The sequence below is a fragment of the Vipera berus genome (genome assembly GCF_964194415.1).
Source record: "Vipera berus genome assembly, chromosome: Z".
NCBI lineage: Eukaryota > Metazoa > Chordata > Lepidosauria > Squamata > Viperidae > Vipera > Vipera berus.
Genome location: NC_138205.1, coordinates 116,154,632 through 116,171,815, shown reverse-complemented (window position 1 = coordinate 116,171,815; position 17,184 = coordinate 116,154,632). Strand labels below are relative to the sequence as shown.

General features: G+C 38.2%; 1 protein-coding gene across 5 annotated transcripts in view; it reads left to right on the top strand.

The window, feature by feature from the left end:
- PARD3 (par-3 family cell polarity regulator) overlaps nt 1-17,184 on the top strand; it is a 663,866-nt gene that overhangs the window by 46,479 nt on the left and 600,203 nt on the right. The gene's annotated exons all lie outside the window — the stretch shown is intronic.

The following is a 17,184-nucleotide window of genomic DNA, read 5'->3' as shown; positions in this document are numbered from 1 at the left end:
TCTGACAGGGCAAGCCTCTGGAATATAAACAGAGCAAACTCCACTCTCTTCTAGTGCTGATGATGTTACTTAGTTTGGTAATGAAAAAAGTGCAAGAAAACAGCTCAGAGAGCATCAAAGAATCCATAGTTCAACCCTGAGCTATAAATATTCTCGTGTAGTTGTGTTTCCTGTCTGATTTAGCTGGAAGACCTGCCACATGAAAATGCATGGCCTTTCTTTTAAAGTCTGATCCATCATTGGATAATGACCCAATGACTTATAGACATTTTTCCACACTTATAATGGTTGCAGCATCCCCATGGTCACATGATCAGAATTCAGGTGCTTGGCAACTAACTCATATTTATGATGGTTGATAACTTCTTGTGACCTTCTGACAAGCAAAGTCAATGGGGAAGCCAGATTCACTTAGCAACAATGTTACTAACTTAATTATAGTGATTAACTTAACAGCTATGGCAAGAAAAATTGTAAAATAGGACAAAACTCACTTAACAAATGTCTCAGCAATATAAATTTTGGGCTTCGTTGTCAGTCAGATTAGAGCTTGGAGGTCTTCTAGAATCTAGTCCAACCCACTACTCAAGCAGGAGACCCAGTGATGGGATTCAGCCAGTTCGCACTATTTCGGCAGAACCGGTAGCTAATTTTTTGTTGCCCAGGCCCAGAATGGATTTCTGGAAGCAGCATCCACACAGAGAACCAGTTGTTCACATATTTGAATCCCACCACTGAGGAGACCCTACAGACAAGTGACTGTCCAGTGTCTCTTAAAAACCTCCAGTGACAAAGCACCTACATTAAATGTCTCACTTAGCAATAGAAATTTTGGGCTCAATTGTGGTTGTAAGGTGAGGACTACCTGCATAATTTTCAGTGGGGAATCTTGTTCAGGAATAAGAAAGGAGAATCACCAGAAAAACTGTACATATAGCCAGGAGGAGAAGACCTTGGCTCTTTTATGATTTGTGGACTTCAACTCCCAGAATTCCTGAGTCAGCAAGGCTGGTTCAGGAATTCTGGGTATTGAAATCCACAAGTCCTAAAAGAGCCAAGTTTCCCTATCCCTGGTAGCCAATCAGCCTTGTAAGGATTAAGATTGAGCCTGCTAGTCTCCATCCCAACTTGAACAGTCTTCAGGGAGCAAAACAGGACCTGGGCAGCCTCTTTAGATTGACCAAGTATTATGATGTAAAACTGATTACCATCAGTTTTACATACTGAACCCATTTAACTAGATGACCTCATCCACTAGATCAGGGGTAGGCAACCTCGGCTCTTTTATGACCCATGGACTTCAACTCCCAGAATTCTGGGAGTTGAAGTCCGTGAGTCATAAAAGAGCCGAGGTTGCCTACCCCTGCACTAGATGTTAAATGGGAGGGGTTGAATATTGAGCTCCTCAGGGTAATATCCAACTTAATATCGTATCAGAAATGGTTCATACATGTGTGAGTGGTTCTGTAGATCAGGGGTGTCAAAACTTGCAACATCACATGATGTGATGTATCGTGACTTTTTTGCCATTGCCGGCAATGGGATGGGCACCGTTTTGCCATGACGCATCCGGTCTGCGGGCCGGCAGTTTGACACCACTGCTGTAGCTGCTCTTCAGCTTCAGACAATTGTGCATTGAATTAAGTAAACCATAGAATGGTTAATAACATTATTTCCCCCCTCCAAAAACCCCCAATGTGCTTAAGCAAATAATAACACGAAGAGAATGAAAGCCATTTAAGATGCTGCAATGTTGTGAAATCTTACTGCCTCTTGAGTTTGAGCAAAAGTCGTATCATGATGCTGTGCCGCCTCTAAAATGTTCCTGCTGCTAAAGGCCACCTGTTCTGCGTCCAATTGGCTATCCCATTTTCAAAGCTGGTTTTGGATTCAGATACATCTAAGCCTGGGGGAGGAAATTCCAAGTTACAGTAGCAAAATCCATCTGGAATGATCTGGAGTCAAATTATGCAGGGCATAAAACTATAGGGTTTCAGTTTTGGTACAAATTTGTTTAAGCCATTTCCATCTGAATATTTCAGTATGTAACAAAACTGTATTTATAATTTTAAAGGTTATGTAAGGTCCATTTGGCACAACTCACAAATAAAATAAGGCAGTTCTTTTCCAATTTTATTATTGCTCTCAAAAATGTGATGGTGACATAAACATGTAATACCAAATGGGAGGTAATGTGCAAACTCTTAATCCTAATTTGGTTTTAATAAGCATAATTTTTCTGTTATTCCCCCTCCTCCCACAATAGATGTAGTTACATTGTTTGGTAGCTTCTGGCCCACCTGCTTTTTTATATTTATTTTTGTGAGTTCCAGTTGAATATCAAATTTACAGTTTACGGTCTATGACCTATGACGCTCTAGCATTTGCCTATTTCCAAGAGTTTTCTAGCAGCATAACTTTTTAAAAAGATAGTAATTTTATTAAAAATTATTATTATAATTATTTTAACATTAATACAATCTAAAAAGAAGAAAAATGCCGAAGAAAAAGGAAATAAGAAAAAGAGAAAAGAGAAAAAATATAGTTGAGGAAAATTTATATATATGTATGTGTGTAAATTGATCAATAGATCAATAGATGGATAGATAGGCAAGCAGGCAAAGACAGATGATAGATAATAGATAGAGAGAGAGAGATTTACTATACTTTTACTTTTTCTGATAGCATAAATTTCTGGAAAGCAGTTTTCTATTGTGTTTGACGTAATCTGCAGCTCATCAGTGAAACGGGCCTTTTAGTCATTATGACAAGGTACAAATATTTTCTTTATTTTTATTTTTCTTGGGTGTGTGTGAGAGAAACATGCTTACATCTGTAAAAATTGGCAATGCCTTTGTATCTTGCAGAGTTGATTGTGAGATTTGTGAGAAGCACAGGGAAGGAGCTCTGGGGAAGATTGCATGACTAATGTGAACCAGCTTACTGTGTATATAATTTCACAGCTGTCGTTCCAACATGTGACTTTGGGTAGATAGTTACGATACGGCTGCCATTTTGCCCTGAGTGCTTGGAATGTATGGTGAGATATTTCCAAGGGTGCTAATTTGCCTTTCCCTTTGGCCAAATGCTGTTTTCAGATGTCTGTTTTCCTCAGTGTACAGTATTAAAAAAGATGAAAGATTTTTTTTAAAAAAATAGGAGCAAAATTGCACATTGTTTAATGTATATTTGTATATTATTATGATAAAGTTGTTATGGGATAAATATTGAGAGATAGCAGCAGATATATCAAACTTGTGGCGGCTCACTTTTAAATTGGCTTAGAGCTTCCCTTTTCGAAACCCAATAAGCAATTTCCTGATTTTTCTTTTCCTTCAGGAAGACCATTTATAGAGCAACAGTTAGTCCTCAACTTACAACCATTCCTTTAGTGACCATTTGAAGTTACAACACCACTGAAAAAAGTAACTTACGGCCATTTTCACAATTATAAGCGTTGCAGCATCCCCTTGGTCACATGATCAAAATTTAGATGTTGGCAACTGACTCATATTTACGATGGTTGCAGTGTCCCAGGATCATGTGATCACCTTTTGTGACCTTCTGACAAGCAAAGTCAATGGGGAAACACGACTCATTTCACTGTGTTACCAAACAACTGCAGCTTAATGACTGCAGATTCACTTAATGACTGTGGCAACAAAAGATAAAATAAGGCAAAATTCATTTAACAACTGTCTTGCTTAGTAACAAAAATATTTTTATCAAGGAAACTGCTATCTCCTTATCAGTTGTTTATTGCATAAGGCAGAATCACACAATCACAGTACTTGCATATCCAACTTACATTTACACCAATATTTTTCTCAGTGGAACTACTTTTTTTGTACCAAGCAACCAATTAGTGAACATCCTCCCTCCCCAATATATTCTTTGCAACAGCAAAGAATATTATACCAACAACTAACACTGATAACTGTTTGCCTGCTTGTGATTCTTTTGGTTTATAATCCACACTCACACACAAGCCAAGTCTTCCTAATAAAGCCTTTTTTCTCGCCTGTTTTAAGCAATCCCTTAAAAAATCAGTTCAGTATACCTATGTAACAACTGCACTCCTGTGAGCCTCTTTGCACAGTGTGACCTTTAAAATCCATCAAGGCAAAGGGTTTTATCTGCAAGACCACCTAATTCTAATTCCTGCTATCAATCTGATAAGATCTGACTGAGTTGGTCTTCTTCAGGACCTGGCTCTTAAGTAGTGTTATCTGGCAGGACCCAAGAGATGTGCCTTCTCTGCCACCATACTTGCCCTATAAAGCAGCATTCACTCCAAGATTCAGATGGCCCCATGAATTGAATCCAAAGCACTACATGCCCATGAATGGTCCTGTGTTCTTGGATCCTAGGAATTAGAACAACTGACCTCCATGATCCCTTCCAGCACTCTGACCTTAGCCCAGTGCTGTAGCGTATTTCAAAGAGGACCTCAGCTTTTCCAGCGGAGTTGTCCTATAGCTTCATAGACCAGTTGCGAGATGATGATGGTGATGGTGATGATGATGATAACAACAACAACAACAACAATATCACAACCTGGCCATCGAAACCATAATTATGGATGAAGCATGTAACAGTGATACCCATTGTCATCGGGGCACTGGGAACTATGTCCAAAAACTTTGCAAAATACATCAAGAAATTGCAGCTTCCTGCAATAACTCCAGCAAAGCTACAAAAGAACTTCGCTACTCAGAACATCTTACATTTGAAGGAGATACCTGGTATGATACCTAGGATGCGGGCAGCAACCCATGTCAACCATTAGTGCCAGTCAGTTTGAGTGTTCAGTTGCCTGAGTTTCATGTTTTATGAATAAAAGTTTGATGATGATGATGATGTTGTTGGAAGGGACCTTCAAGTCATCTAGTCCAACCCCCTGCTCTGCCAGGAAATCCTGCACCATTTCAGACAAATATCTGTCCAGCTCTTCTTAAAAACTTCCAGTGTTGGACCATTCACAGGTTCTGGAGGCAGGTTGTTCCACTGGTTAATTATTCTAACTGTCAGGAAGTTTCTCCTTAGTTCCAGGTTGCTTCTCTCCTTGACTAGTTTCCATCCATTGCTTCTTGTCCTGCTTTCAGGTGCTTTGGAGAATAGCTTGACTTGCTCTTTTTTGTGGCAGCCCCTGAGATATTGGAACACTGCTATCATGTCTCCCCTCGTCCTGCCTTTTCTTCATTAAACTAGACATACCCAATTCCAGCAATCGTTCCTTATATGTACATTGATTCAGATACAGATGAGCTGAAAAAGAGAAAATAAGCAATAACATTTAATTCTATCCAAGGTTGCTTTGCCTCAACAATTTCAGTTATATAATAATTGTGAACTGTTTGGGGCTGGGCAGTAGCAATAGTGTAGAAATGCCAAAAAATTTTAGGTACCAGATTATTACAATAACTTTGCCATGCCTTCTGGCTATCCAGGAGTGCTCAGTTAATACACAGGGTTAGCCCGTGACCTTATATTTGGCAATGAACCAGATTCCTTTGCTAATGGGGCCTGGATGTATCATCTCAGCTAGGAGAAACACTGGTTATAAGTGATTATTGAAGTGTGGGTTGTGAAATGAAGGAGATAACGTTCTTGTTGAAGTTGACCGTATCTCTTGTTGGTTAAATTGTTATGCTCACAGTACTTCAGCCTCTTTGAAGAAATCATGAGGCTTACCTAATTTATGGGTGGATTTAAACATCTTATCAGTTTCCTGATAGAAGTTCAATAAATAAAGTCCAAATTCTCCTGTTGGAATTTATCCCATTTGATATATTAACACTTTAACAGGAAAGTGTTTTTTTTTTTAAAGGCAGAAATGTAGCAGGCATGAACGTCTTGCATTTCTTCTGACTTGGAAAAATATTATTAGAGTAATTTGGAAACTGTTTTGCTTAGCTGAACAGTGTTTATTGAATAAGCCAGCTTGCTGGTTTCAGACACATAAAGTCAAAGTCAAAGTTAAACAAACCACATTATGGCTTAGTGTTAGTGCTTTTTTTGTAAAAGAAAAAAGTGCCGGAACTCACACACGTCATACAACCCGCCTTGCATACCCTACAAGGTTCCATCCAAAAAGGGTCCCGGAACTCCGCATTGTATGAGAAAAAAAGCCCTGCTTAGTGTATTTTGTTAAATAGAGTTGGAGTTAGAACAATGAGTTTCTGAAGGTAGTGCCTAGGAAGATAAGTGTTCCTTTAAATCTTAGTTTCCTTTTTTGTAATATGGAGAGGATACAACTTCTTAGGAATTTTTGGATGAATTCCTGGCATAATGTAATAATGTAATATTTTGAAATGTTTTGGATTATAGCCAAAGGCAATGCTATTTGGGAATGAAGGCAGGAAGTGATTTAAGACTATATTGATGCTACAAATTGTGGAAGACATGTGGGATAGCATACACCTTAATTACTCATTAAACAATACTAATTAAAAAATGTGGCAGTGTAATTTATTTTATATATCTCTCTGAATTGCTCTTCTCAGATTTCTTCAGAGTGGTCCCATTGATTATTTTAGAAATAAGTGGTTGATAGATCTAAATTTCCTTACTCATGTCTATATTAAAAATGCAGATTATAGTCACTACTCCAAATTGCTTTTAGGAAACCTTAGGACCTCTTTACTCTCTCTCAAAGAAGTACCTGCTGTTAATGAATAACCAGGAAATTAAGAAATTTCCAGCATTCATTGTTACCGAAATAGATCAAAACTCATCTATCCCAGAATGCATGACTCAAAAGAAATGGGAACAGATAAAAATGCATTCTATTGTTCTCACAATAATTGGATTATTTTAAACCTAAGGGTAATATTTTCTACATTTCAATTTAAACTCACATCTTTACACTAAATGGTATAATTAGTTGAGATGTTGAGTGTTACAAAATGAACTCATGTCTTGCTTTAAGAACTCCTTTAAAAATAATACAATACATATAGTACAATACAGTAAATGGGAATATTAGAACAGCTTATATTTTGTAAGTATATGTTTTTCATTTTCAACACACAAGAAGTCCTCAATTTTCAACAGTTTGTTTAGTGACCTTTTGAAGTTACAATAGCACTGAATAAGTGACTTAAATGACTATTTTTCACACATAACAGCATCACCACGATCATGTGATCAGATTTTGGATGCTTGGCAACTGGGCGGTATTTATGATGGTTGCAATGTCCTGGGGTCATGTGATCACTTTTTGTGACCTGCCAGGCAAAGTAGTGAAGCCAGATTCACCTGACAGCTGTGTTACCAACTTAACAACTCCACTCATTCACTTAACAACTTGGCAGGAAAGGTTGTAAAATGGAGCAAAACTCACTTAACAGTTGTCTTGCTTAGCAACAGAAATTTTGGCTCAATTGTGGTTGCAAGTTGAGGACTACCTGAACTTGTTTCAATTAAATATTTTTATTCGGCATCTGATATTCTGTCAAGTCCATTTTCCAAGTGTTTGATTGCTGTTTCTTTTACCTTTCCTAGTGTCTTTCCTAAACTTTCCCAAAGTCCCATGTGATTTGAGTCTAACCAGTTTACAACTAGGGGCTAAGAAGGGAATTTTCAAAAGTAGCACTACTGCCCAATATTGTGGCTGTATAATTCATGAAATCTTTCTTCTTTTAAAATCCAAAAAAGGGTGAGGATACTAAGCACAGAAGCAACTTGGGATAATATCTAGAACCATACTGATCTTCACAAGTTACTTTAGTGCAAACAGTGCATTATGTTGTATTGCTAATCAGACCAATACCACAGTTTATATGTAAGGACCACAGGGGGCTACTTTGAAAGTAGCCATTCCAATCTTTTTACACATGTAAATGGTATTGTTGGTGTGTAACAAACCAGAATGATGTCAAAGTGATAATGTGTGCAGCACCATCATCTTATGGACTTATACCCTAAATGGACAGGCAGCTGGTGACAACCTTATATTTTGAAGCAGGATCTTGGGAGATATAGGATAAGATAGGAAGGTAGATAGATAGATAGATAGATAGATAGATAGATAGATAGATAGATAGATAGATAGATAGATAGATAGATGGATGGATGGATGGATGATAGATAGATAGATAGATAGATAGATAGATAGATAGATAGAGATAGATAGATAGATAGATAGATAGATAGATAGATAGATGATAGATAGATAGATAGATAGATAGATAGATAGATAGATGATAGATATATAGATAAGCTTTATTGTCATTTTTTACTGTGGGCACAATGGCACACGTTAAAAATGGAATTTAGTTGCTTTTGTAGTGTACACATACATAACACACATTTAAACATATACAACATGTATAGACCCTTACATGTAAGTAACATGTAAATATTAATCACTGTCCATCTTGAATACATAACGGAAACAGGAAGCTTTAGAGTTCACAAGGAAATGGACAACAATGAAATGAATACAGGCAGTCCTTAATGTACAACAACAATGAAGCCCAAATTTTTTGTTGTAAGTGTGACAGTTGTTAAGTGAATTTTGCCCCATTTTATCACCTTTCTCACCACAATTGTTAAGTGAATCACTGCACTAGTTATATCCGTAACACCGTTGTTCAGTGAATTTGGCTTCATCAGAAGGTCATAAAAGGTGACACCGCAACTGAATTTTGATCACGTGACCATGGGGATGCTGCAGTGGTCATACACATATAAAGACGGTCATAAATCACTTTTTTCAGTGCTGTCGTAACTATGAATGGTCATTAAACAAACTGCTGAAGTCGAGGACTATCTGTAACAGATACAGTGAAGGAGTCCATTGGTAGCTTATTTCATAAATGGTAATTAAATCCAGTTTCTAAAAAATCTGGGAGGAATATTTTCAAAATGTACCAAGGTATTTCACCTTAATGAACTTATTAATAAATGACGACTAGAAATTTATCTTGTAGTTTTTAAGATTTTGCTCCTGCAGTTTTCTTGGCAGCATTTTTCCCCCTAGAGCTGAGAGAAAGGGATTGGCCCAAAGTCACCCAGCTGTATCTAAGGCAAGTCTTATTTATTTATTCATTTAGATTTAGGCACTGCCAGACTCCAGACTAACTCTGGGTGGCTCATAATATCTCCAGAAAACAAAACAAAAAGCCAATACAATAAAAACACAGCCGAAATGATACACAGCAACTCAATGCAGAATCCTCACAATATCACTGAGAAACAGAATAAAAACACAGCCAAAGTGGCACTTGGCACAATGCAGAATGTGCCCAAAACGTTATCAAACAAGGGCCTGCCCTACATCCTAACTTAAGAAACTTATGATGCTCACTTGTTCATTATTCTGTATAATTTTTCTGCAGATTTGGATGATGTGGCAAGTTTTGGGTAAAGTAGAAGCTAATTTTTCCAGACATGGTAGAGAATAATGCTAATGCTAGGAGGCTTATGTTTATTTAGAGTTAAGATTTGAACCGGCTTAATTTGCCAGTGGAGAACCTGTTTAGTGTAGTGGTTAAGGCATCGGGCTAGAAACTTGCAGTGATGTAAGAGTAAAACACTGACTTTTTTTTTGCAAATGCAAATTAGGACCATATGCTATTGATGATGCCTCATAAGCCATAACTGATTGCATGAGGGTGTTTGAAAAGATGGCATATCCCCTTTGGAATAGCTGTATTGTTGAGTCATAAGGTGGTATGTTGCATTTTGGCTTAGTGTATGAACAGTCCTTGTTTGGTAATTGTGCTTCATGTCTTTAAGTTTTTAATACACTAAGATCAAAGGAATTTATTGATACTTATTTATGAAGTGTGATTGATTCAAATTATGGTTTAGCATTACGCTTGACCTAATTAGTGGCTTAATTGTATGAACTGGGCTATTTCAGTGAAAAAATAGAATAGGATTTTTACACTTTCAACATTGGAATTGCCTATCTGACTGTAATGCAGTAATAGTTCTTTCTCTTCTGTCTTGTTGACCAAAGATAATATTCCATGGATTCTACATCATTATGTTAGAATTACCCTGTGGTAAGATGGGCAGCCAGTGAATTTTATGATTGACTGACTGACTGACTGAATAAACAATTGTTTTTCCTAAAAATATTTAGGAGGCTACATATGCATATCAGTGTAGCCTTTGAAAGAGAAGAATACTCAAGAAATATTTTCTATGTTTATTGTTTGACATCTAATAAAACATTTAATAAATATATTGCAGTTTCATTGGCAGTTGTTTAGAAATGACTGGTCATTTATCTGTTCCTTTTCATTTTATAAAAAGCAGAATTCTGTACTTAAAGCTAGAGACTGAATTTTCAGTCCTTTGCTTCGTATAAGGATCAAAGCTCCCAGGTTAGCAAGCCATTCGTTTTAAAAGTATTAGTGCGATGCATAATTGCTATTTCTTAAGTTTTTCTATTCACCATTTTCCGTCCCCCATTCTTTCTCTCCTTGTCTCCAGCAACAGCTGTGGTTATATAATATCCCTTTCATAGGATTGTATTTTGAGCATCTGTTAAGATAGACGGTGATCTGCAAAAGCTTAGGTGATAATCTCTAAGGAGCCTCAGAAGTCATTGTGGTTTTGCTATTCAGAGTTCATGCTTGAACAGATGTAAGATTTCTTCCGCTTCTGAGATCAAATGCAGCATGCTCCATTCTTGTAAAGTGGAGCAACCTCGGTTGTGGCCTCATCTATCTGACCTGGGTTGATCTCAGAAGGTAGGTAGAAGGAATTGGTTACGGAGATTCTCAGTCATCCAAGTCATGGTTGTCCCAAAGGTGCTATTTTTAAATGGCAACTGGACTTTGTTTTTTTCCTTGAAAACATTTTGATTCTCATCCAAGAAGCTTCTGTAGTTCAGAGCTGAGGATGAAAAGCAAAACATCTTCAAGGAAAAAAAACAAAGTCCACTTTCCTTTTTAAAAAAGCACTTTTGGATAGAGGGAAGTGAACTCAACTTAAGTGCATTCATACTTCAGATGACAATGAAGCAGAAACAACAAGGGAAGAGAAAGCTGAAGCAATAGTTCAATATTGGGATTGGAACAGCAAATCATAGGATCTGTACTTCTATCTTTTATTTGTTAGTATGCCCCCATACCTTTATAAATGACTCTTATCCAATAGTTCAGGGCTTTTCAACCAGCGGTACAGGTACCACCTGTGGTACATTGGCACCTGGCAGGTGGTACGTGACCATCCTAGAAAAGAGGTAGCAGGGGAGGGGAATGAGCTGAACCGGTAGCAAGACTGCACAAGCCTGAGCGAGAGATGGTTGGAGCTGCAGGGCTGTCAGGGCTCAGCGAAAGAACCAGATCAGCGCTTCTTCGGGGCTGTCAGGGCTCAGTGGAAGTGCCAGTATCAGTGTCAGGCTCCAGCTGGAACTCAATGCTGATCCTGGTGCTTCTGAGCCCAGAAGAAGCACCGATCAGCTGGAATGTTGCAGCATCTGCAGGGTCTTGTCATTTACATTCAGATGCTTGGCAACTGATTCATATTTATGATGGTCACAGTGTCCCAGGGTCATGTGAAGTGACGAAAACATGCTGCAACCACCCAGCAGACGGGGGTAATAAAAACCAAACACCTTCCACCCCCCCACCCCCACTGCCAATCCTCAACAGAAATGCTCACAACAATGAAAACCTCAGACAGGAGGAAGAGCGCCGCCGGGCAGGCAGGCAGGTATCTTGCTCAGCTGTGGCTTGGGGGGGCACTTTTTTCAGTGCCATTGTAACTTTGAACAGTCACTAAGCGAACTGTTGTAAGTCGAGAACTACCTGTACTTCATCACTTTTTTATTTTCTTCTTTTTTTCGGTCATAAAGTTTTTGACACCCTTGCTAGGTGACTGGTGGTACTCGGATGTTGCCATATCCTAAAAGTGGTACAATGGGTGAAAAGGTTGAAAAGCCCTGCTATAGTTTATAATGGAAAAAGCAGCTGAATGACAAGAAAATAAAGGCCTAATTGTAATAAGCTGTTTAATTCCATCCTGGAAAGAAGTTTGCATTATATACTGAAGATCTATTATCTCAGATATGTTTCTGTAATTAAAGACAACCAGAAATATTTATTTCATCATATTTATAAAGATGCCCATCTCACAAAATGTGACTTCATAAAATGAAAATAAGCCATAAAATAAAACAGTATTTAAAGTATTCTACATTTTTTTGGTAAAAAATAAATCAGTGCTACTATTAATAGAGACCAATGCACGGGAATTTCGCAGGGTGGGGGCTACAGCAGCAAAGGCCTTTTTTAAAAAAAAAAGTCTCACCAAAAAGTAACTCTTGGACAGATGAGACTTGCAGTATGCCTCTTCTGCTGAACCAGACAGGGCAGGCAGATGTAATTGGGAAGAGGCAATCCCTCAAAATATAAAAGAGTGGTTATGTTTATATTATTTGCTGATAATGCAACTTGTTAGTTAGAATGGGCAGGTGAAGCTTGCAGGATCTGTATGATATTGCCTTGAATATAAGAGAACCAACACAGAACGTTGGAGAAGGCATGAAAACTTGAAATAAATGAGGCACAGCTATAAAAAAAAAAGAGCGGGCATGTATTTGAAGATTAAACCTGAGCTTTATTTACATTTCTGTTGCGCTAACTTTGGCCTCTTTGGTTGTTAATTTAAAGGATTTGAAGAGAACTACATGTGAAGTGGAATTCTGATCTCATTTTACCTTTGGTTTGCTTCATTATATAACAACAGAAATGCTAATTCGTAGAAGCAATGGAAGCTTGTTGATACATGCATATTGTTTATCAAAAAAGTCTTGAGTGGTAACTAAAAAGATCAGCAGTTTTCATTCAGAATCTCAATATTCCATCTGTTATGGTCTCAGCACTCTCTGAGACTCCTGTACAATCAGCAGCATTTTTCTCAGACTGAATGCATGAGATGTATCACTACATGCCACCCGCCCAAATAATAATGGCTCTCAGTGCAACAAATTAGGTAAAGGTTTCCCTGTCAGTCAGTGTCTCTTGGCCAAAGACACTTTCCATGGTCATTTGGCCAACATAGCTATATGCCAAAGGCACATGGGGCGGTGTTATTTTCCCATCAAAGTGGTACCTATTAATCTATTTGCATTTGCATGCTTTTGAACTGTTAGGTGTGTAGGATTTATTTAGCGTATGGCTGGTCTTGAACTGCTAGGTGTGTAGGAGCTGGGGCTGTATTACATTCTCCCCACACACAATAACAATGCTCCTCATGCATTACTCGACCCATCAGGTAGCCTATCTCTTTCAATCCTGCTGCCATTCTAAACTCAAATGTGTTGACTGCCAGGAGCTGATTTTCTGCTTTTCCACCATTGCACATGCCAATCATACAATTAACAAAGTCTGACATCCAGCAAAGAAGATGGACCTTCCTTCCTTCCTTCCTTCCTTCCTTCCTTCCTTCCTTCCTTCCTTCCTTCCTTCCTTCCTTCCTTCCTTCCTTCCTTCCTTCCGACTGCAGTTAGGAACAGAATTTCCATTGTCAAGATGGTTGTTAATTGTAGTCACCTTTAATTTTATAAACATTTTTTCTACAGTTGTTAAGCAAATTACTGCAGTTGTTAAGTGAATTACATGGGCATTAAGCAAACCTGGCTTCCTCCAGTTGACTGCTTGTCAGAAGCCTGATGAGAAGGTTGCAAATGGCGATCACAATACCTTTGGACATTGCAACCATCATAAATGCATGCAAGTTGCCAAACCCTGGATTTTAAACATGTGATCATGGGGATGTTGTGACAGTTGTAAGGGCAAGGGCTGGTTGAAAGTCACTTTTCTCAATACTGTTGCAACTTTGATTGGTCACTGAATGAATGGTTGTAAGTCAAGGATTATCTCTACGTTAATTTGGCTATTACTTTCCTATTCCTAACAACCTTATCGTGGTCAGTCCACTCTCAAACAGCTATGCCATCAAAACCACCTTCCAGATCAACCCATCTGTACAACTAAAAAAGGGTTAAGTTTCCCAATCATCTTCATGGGGAAAAATAGTAACATATGTCACCTTCATCCATTTTTGGGGGGATTTCATTGACCCTCCATGGTAGACTAAACTTGGAAAGCAAAAACACACAAGCTAGTATTACTTTTATTATAAGATTATAGTGCCAGAAACTTGTAAGTCTGCATGTGTTTCTGCCTCCCTCTTTCTATCTTCATAAGACCTAGGGTGGATCATGTCTCAGATACATTCACAAATTTTATTTCTGGCCCAGACCCCGATTTCTTTTGTTTGAATATTGTCTTGGTTGCAATTCTTCCTCCTGTTTTCAAGGTTATCCCTTTCTACTCATCATAGTTTTAGAAGCAAAGGAGAGATTAAATTTGGTGCTACCAATTCCAGGTGACAACTCAGCCATGAACTGTTTCTTGTAATTTGCAATGGTTGGGTAAGTAGAACATATCAGAACATAAAGTGATTTGTATATCATTGGTTAACATATTGTCCAAACCCAATCACTATGGTTTGTAAACTATTATTAACTCAGCCAAGTCATTTATTTAATGAAGCATACCTAGAAAAATCATAATTTAGGCCAAGGCTAATAGGGCAAGGTGCTATAAGTTGGGGGTGGGGTGTTTTTTATTTTTATTTTTATTTCTATACTGTCACTGTGAGAGAGTAGGTAGCTATATAAATTTTTCTAAATAAATAAAGTAAATAAGTTATTGTGTCAGTTAGTCAAGTTATTTCACCATTCTAGATGTCAACTAGCGGTTTTGATAGTCTTCCTTTCTAAGGTAATAAAATTATCTCTGATAGAAGACTTTTTGAGAATAACCATCTTTTAATTGTACTTTCATTCCTCCAGAGGCTCTGAATTCTTGTAGGTGTACATGTCATAATATAATCATATTTCTATGACAACCAGTTATAGAAAAATTTTCTAATCTATACTATCATAACATCAAAAGCTATCAGATTCCTGAAGGTGCATTGCTGAATAAATTGAACAATCCTTTTTTCCCCCCAATTAAAATTGCCTTTAAGTAAAGTCAACTTTGGTGACTTCTTGGATACTCCTATGTGATTTTTGCAAACAGACTGAAGGGGTTTGAGATTGTCTTCTTCTACATTTTTTTTAACTTCTCAGTCCAGTCCTGGACCTTCTAATGCAGACATGTCAAACACAAGGCCCGGGGCCCGGATCTGGCCCGCGAAGTGGTTTCATGCGGCCCGCGAAGCCATCCTGGAAACAGTGAGGGAACAGCCCCCACTGCCTTGGCCCTGGCCCAGAGACCCTCCTTCTGCCAGAGACCCTCAGATCTGTCCCACTCCTGCCCAGGCCCCCATAGGCACCCTTGATGCGAACGACGTAGAGCTGGCCACACCCATCCAGTAGGCCATACGCACTCTAGCCACGCCCACCCAGTAGGCCACGCCCACCCTGGCCATACTCACCCGGCCCCTTGAGGGCAACCGCAATGCTGATGCGGCCCTCAGTGAAATTGAGTTTGACACCCCTGTTCTAATGTCATTCTCTAAGCTCTTGCCAGTTTTTGCTTCAGTTTTTGAGAATAACCATCTTTGATTGGGTGATTGTTTAAGAAATTAGCTTAATATACTGGGGGATCATAGTATGCCAACATGTTTTGTCCTGAGCATTTACTTTAGAAGTACCCCTTCCATACATCCTGAAAGCCTAAAATTTAAGGTACTGAAGAGGAGTGATTATAGTCATCTGGCTTCCCAGAACAGTTCAGCCCAAAATTTCTGTTACTGAGACATTTATTAAGTAGGTTTTGCATCTCCTTATAACTTTTCTTGCCACAGTTGTTAAATGAATCAGTGCAATTGTTAAATTAATAACATGGTTGTTAAATGAATCTGGCTTCCCCATTGACTTGGCTTATCAGAAGGTTGCAGAGGCTGATCACATGATACTGCAATTGTCATAAATAAATGCACGGCAGTTGCCAAGTATCTGAATTTTGATCATGTGACCATGGAGATGCTGCTTCAATGGTTATGAGTTTGAAAAATGGTCAAAGTCACTTCCCAGTGCTGTTGTAACTTTGAACGGTCACTAAATAAGCAGTTGTAAGCTGAGGACTACATGTAATGTGTCCCCTGCCTGTGCTCTCTTTAATGAAACCTTAGTAATGCAAGTTCAGTCAGCAGGAGCTACACATATCAAGGTTTGGTAGTATTGTTCCTGTTCACCAACTTGGCATTCAGTAGTACCAAGGGAGATCTTACACAGATCACACAAGAGGGAAAGCTGAGCAATAAATACAATACAATTTACTAAAAGGAAGAGATACCCTCCAGTCAAACTTGATTCTTGGCAGTGACCTGGATATACCCATGCATCTTTCTTGGCAATAGTGCAAAAGTGATTTGTCTTTGCTACCACTTGAGGTTGTTTTCTCCAACACCTAGTCTAGACTATGAGTCTGGAATGCCCTGTTGGTACTGCATCCAGGAAGTAGCTGTGCACGTCCTACCTTAGTTTCTGAATCTGGATCACATCAGTGAAGTGCTATTTCTGCTAAGATATTATTAGTAATTAGATTCTGTTTTTCAGAAGGCTGGGACTTACATTTAATTAATGAACCCAAACAGTTGAAGACTAAAATGAAATGACCCACTATCATTTGCATCCAAACTCAAGACAAGATTTTCATGTATGTCTGTATGCAGGTTATGAATTTGAAAGATGGGCGAAAACAAATGAATCATGGATATTTTTGTTTATCTCTTTTATGCAAATTAGGGAATGTCAAGTTTTTCCTCTTTTAAATTGTATGCAACCTATGTGCTTTTTTTAAAAAAAGATATTATTCCATGAGTTAGGAAGACTACTCATCATAAATTGCTTGATGTGATAATGAAATAAATCCTTTATAAAAACTGGTTAGTCTACAGGGGTGCAGTTAGTTATCTCTTATTCTCTCTTATTCTCTCTCAGGTGGAGGCATCCAGACAAGCTTAAAGTTAACTAAGTTAGGAACAATGTGAAATGTGATTGAGGCAAGGCAGAAAAGGTTTTATTTAATCAAAAGGCCCTGTACGTGTTACACTATATTTGTGTTGCATCAGCACTTTTCCGTTTTTCCCTCCAAAAGTTTTTTCAAAATCCATCGTACAAAATTTGTTGTGGGAAAATATCCTCTCAAGAAGGATGACTCATGCAAACATTTAAGCTGCTTATTTATTCTCATTAGGGCA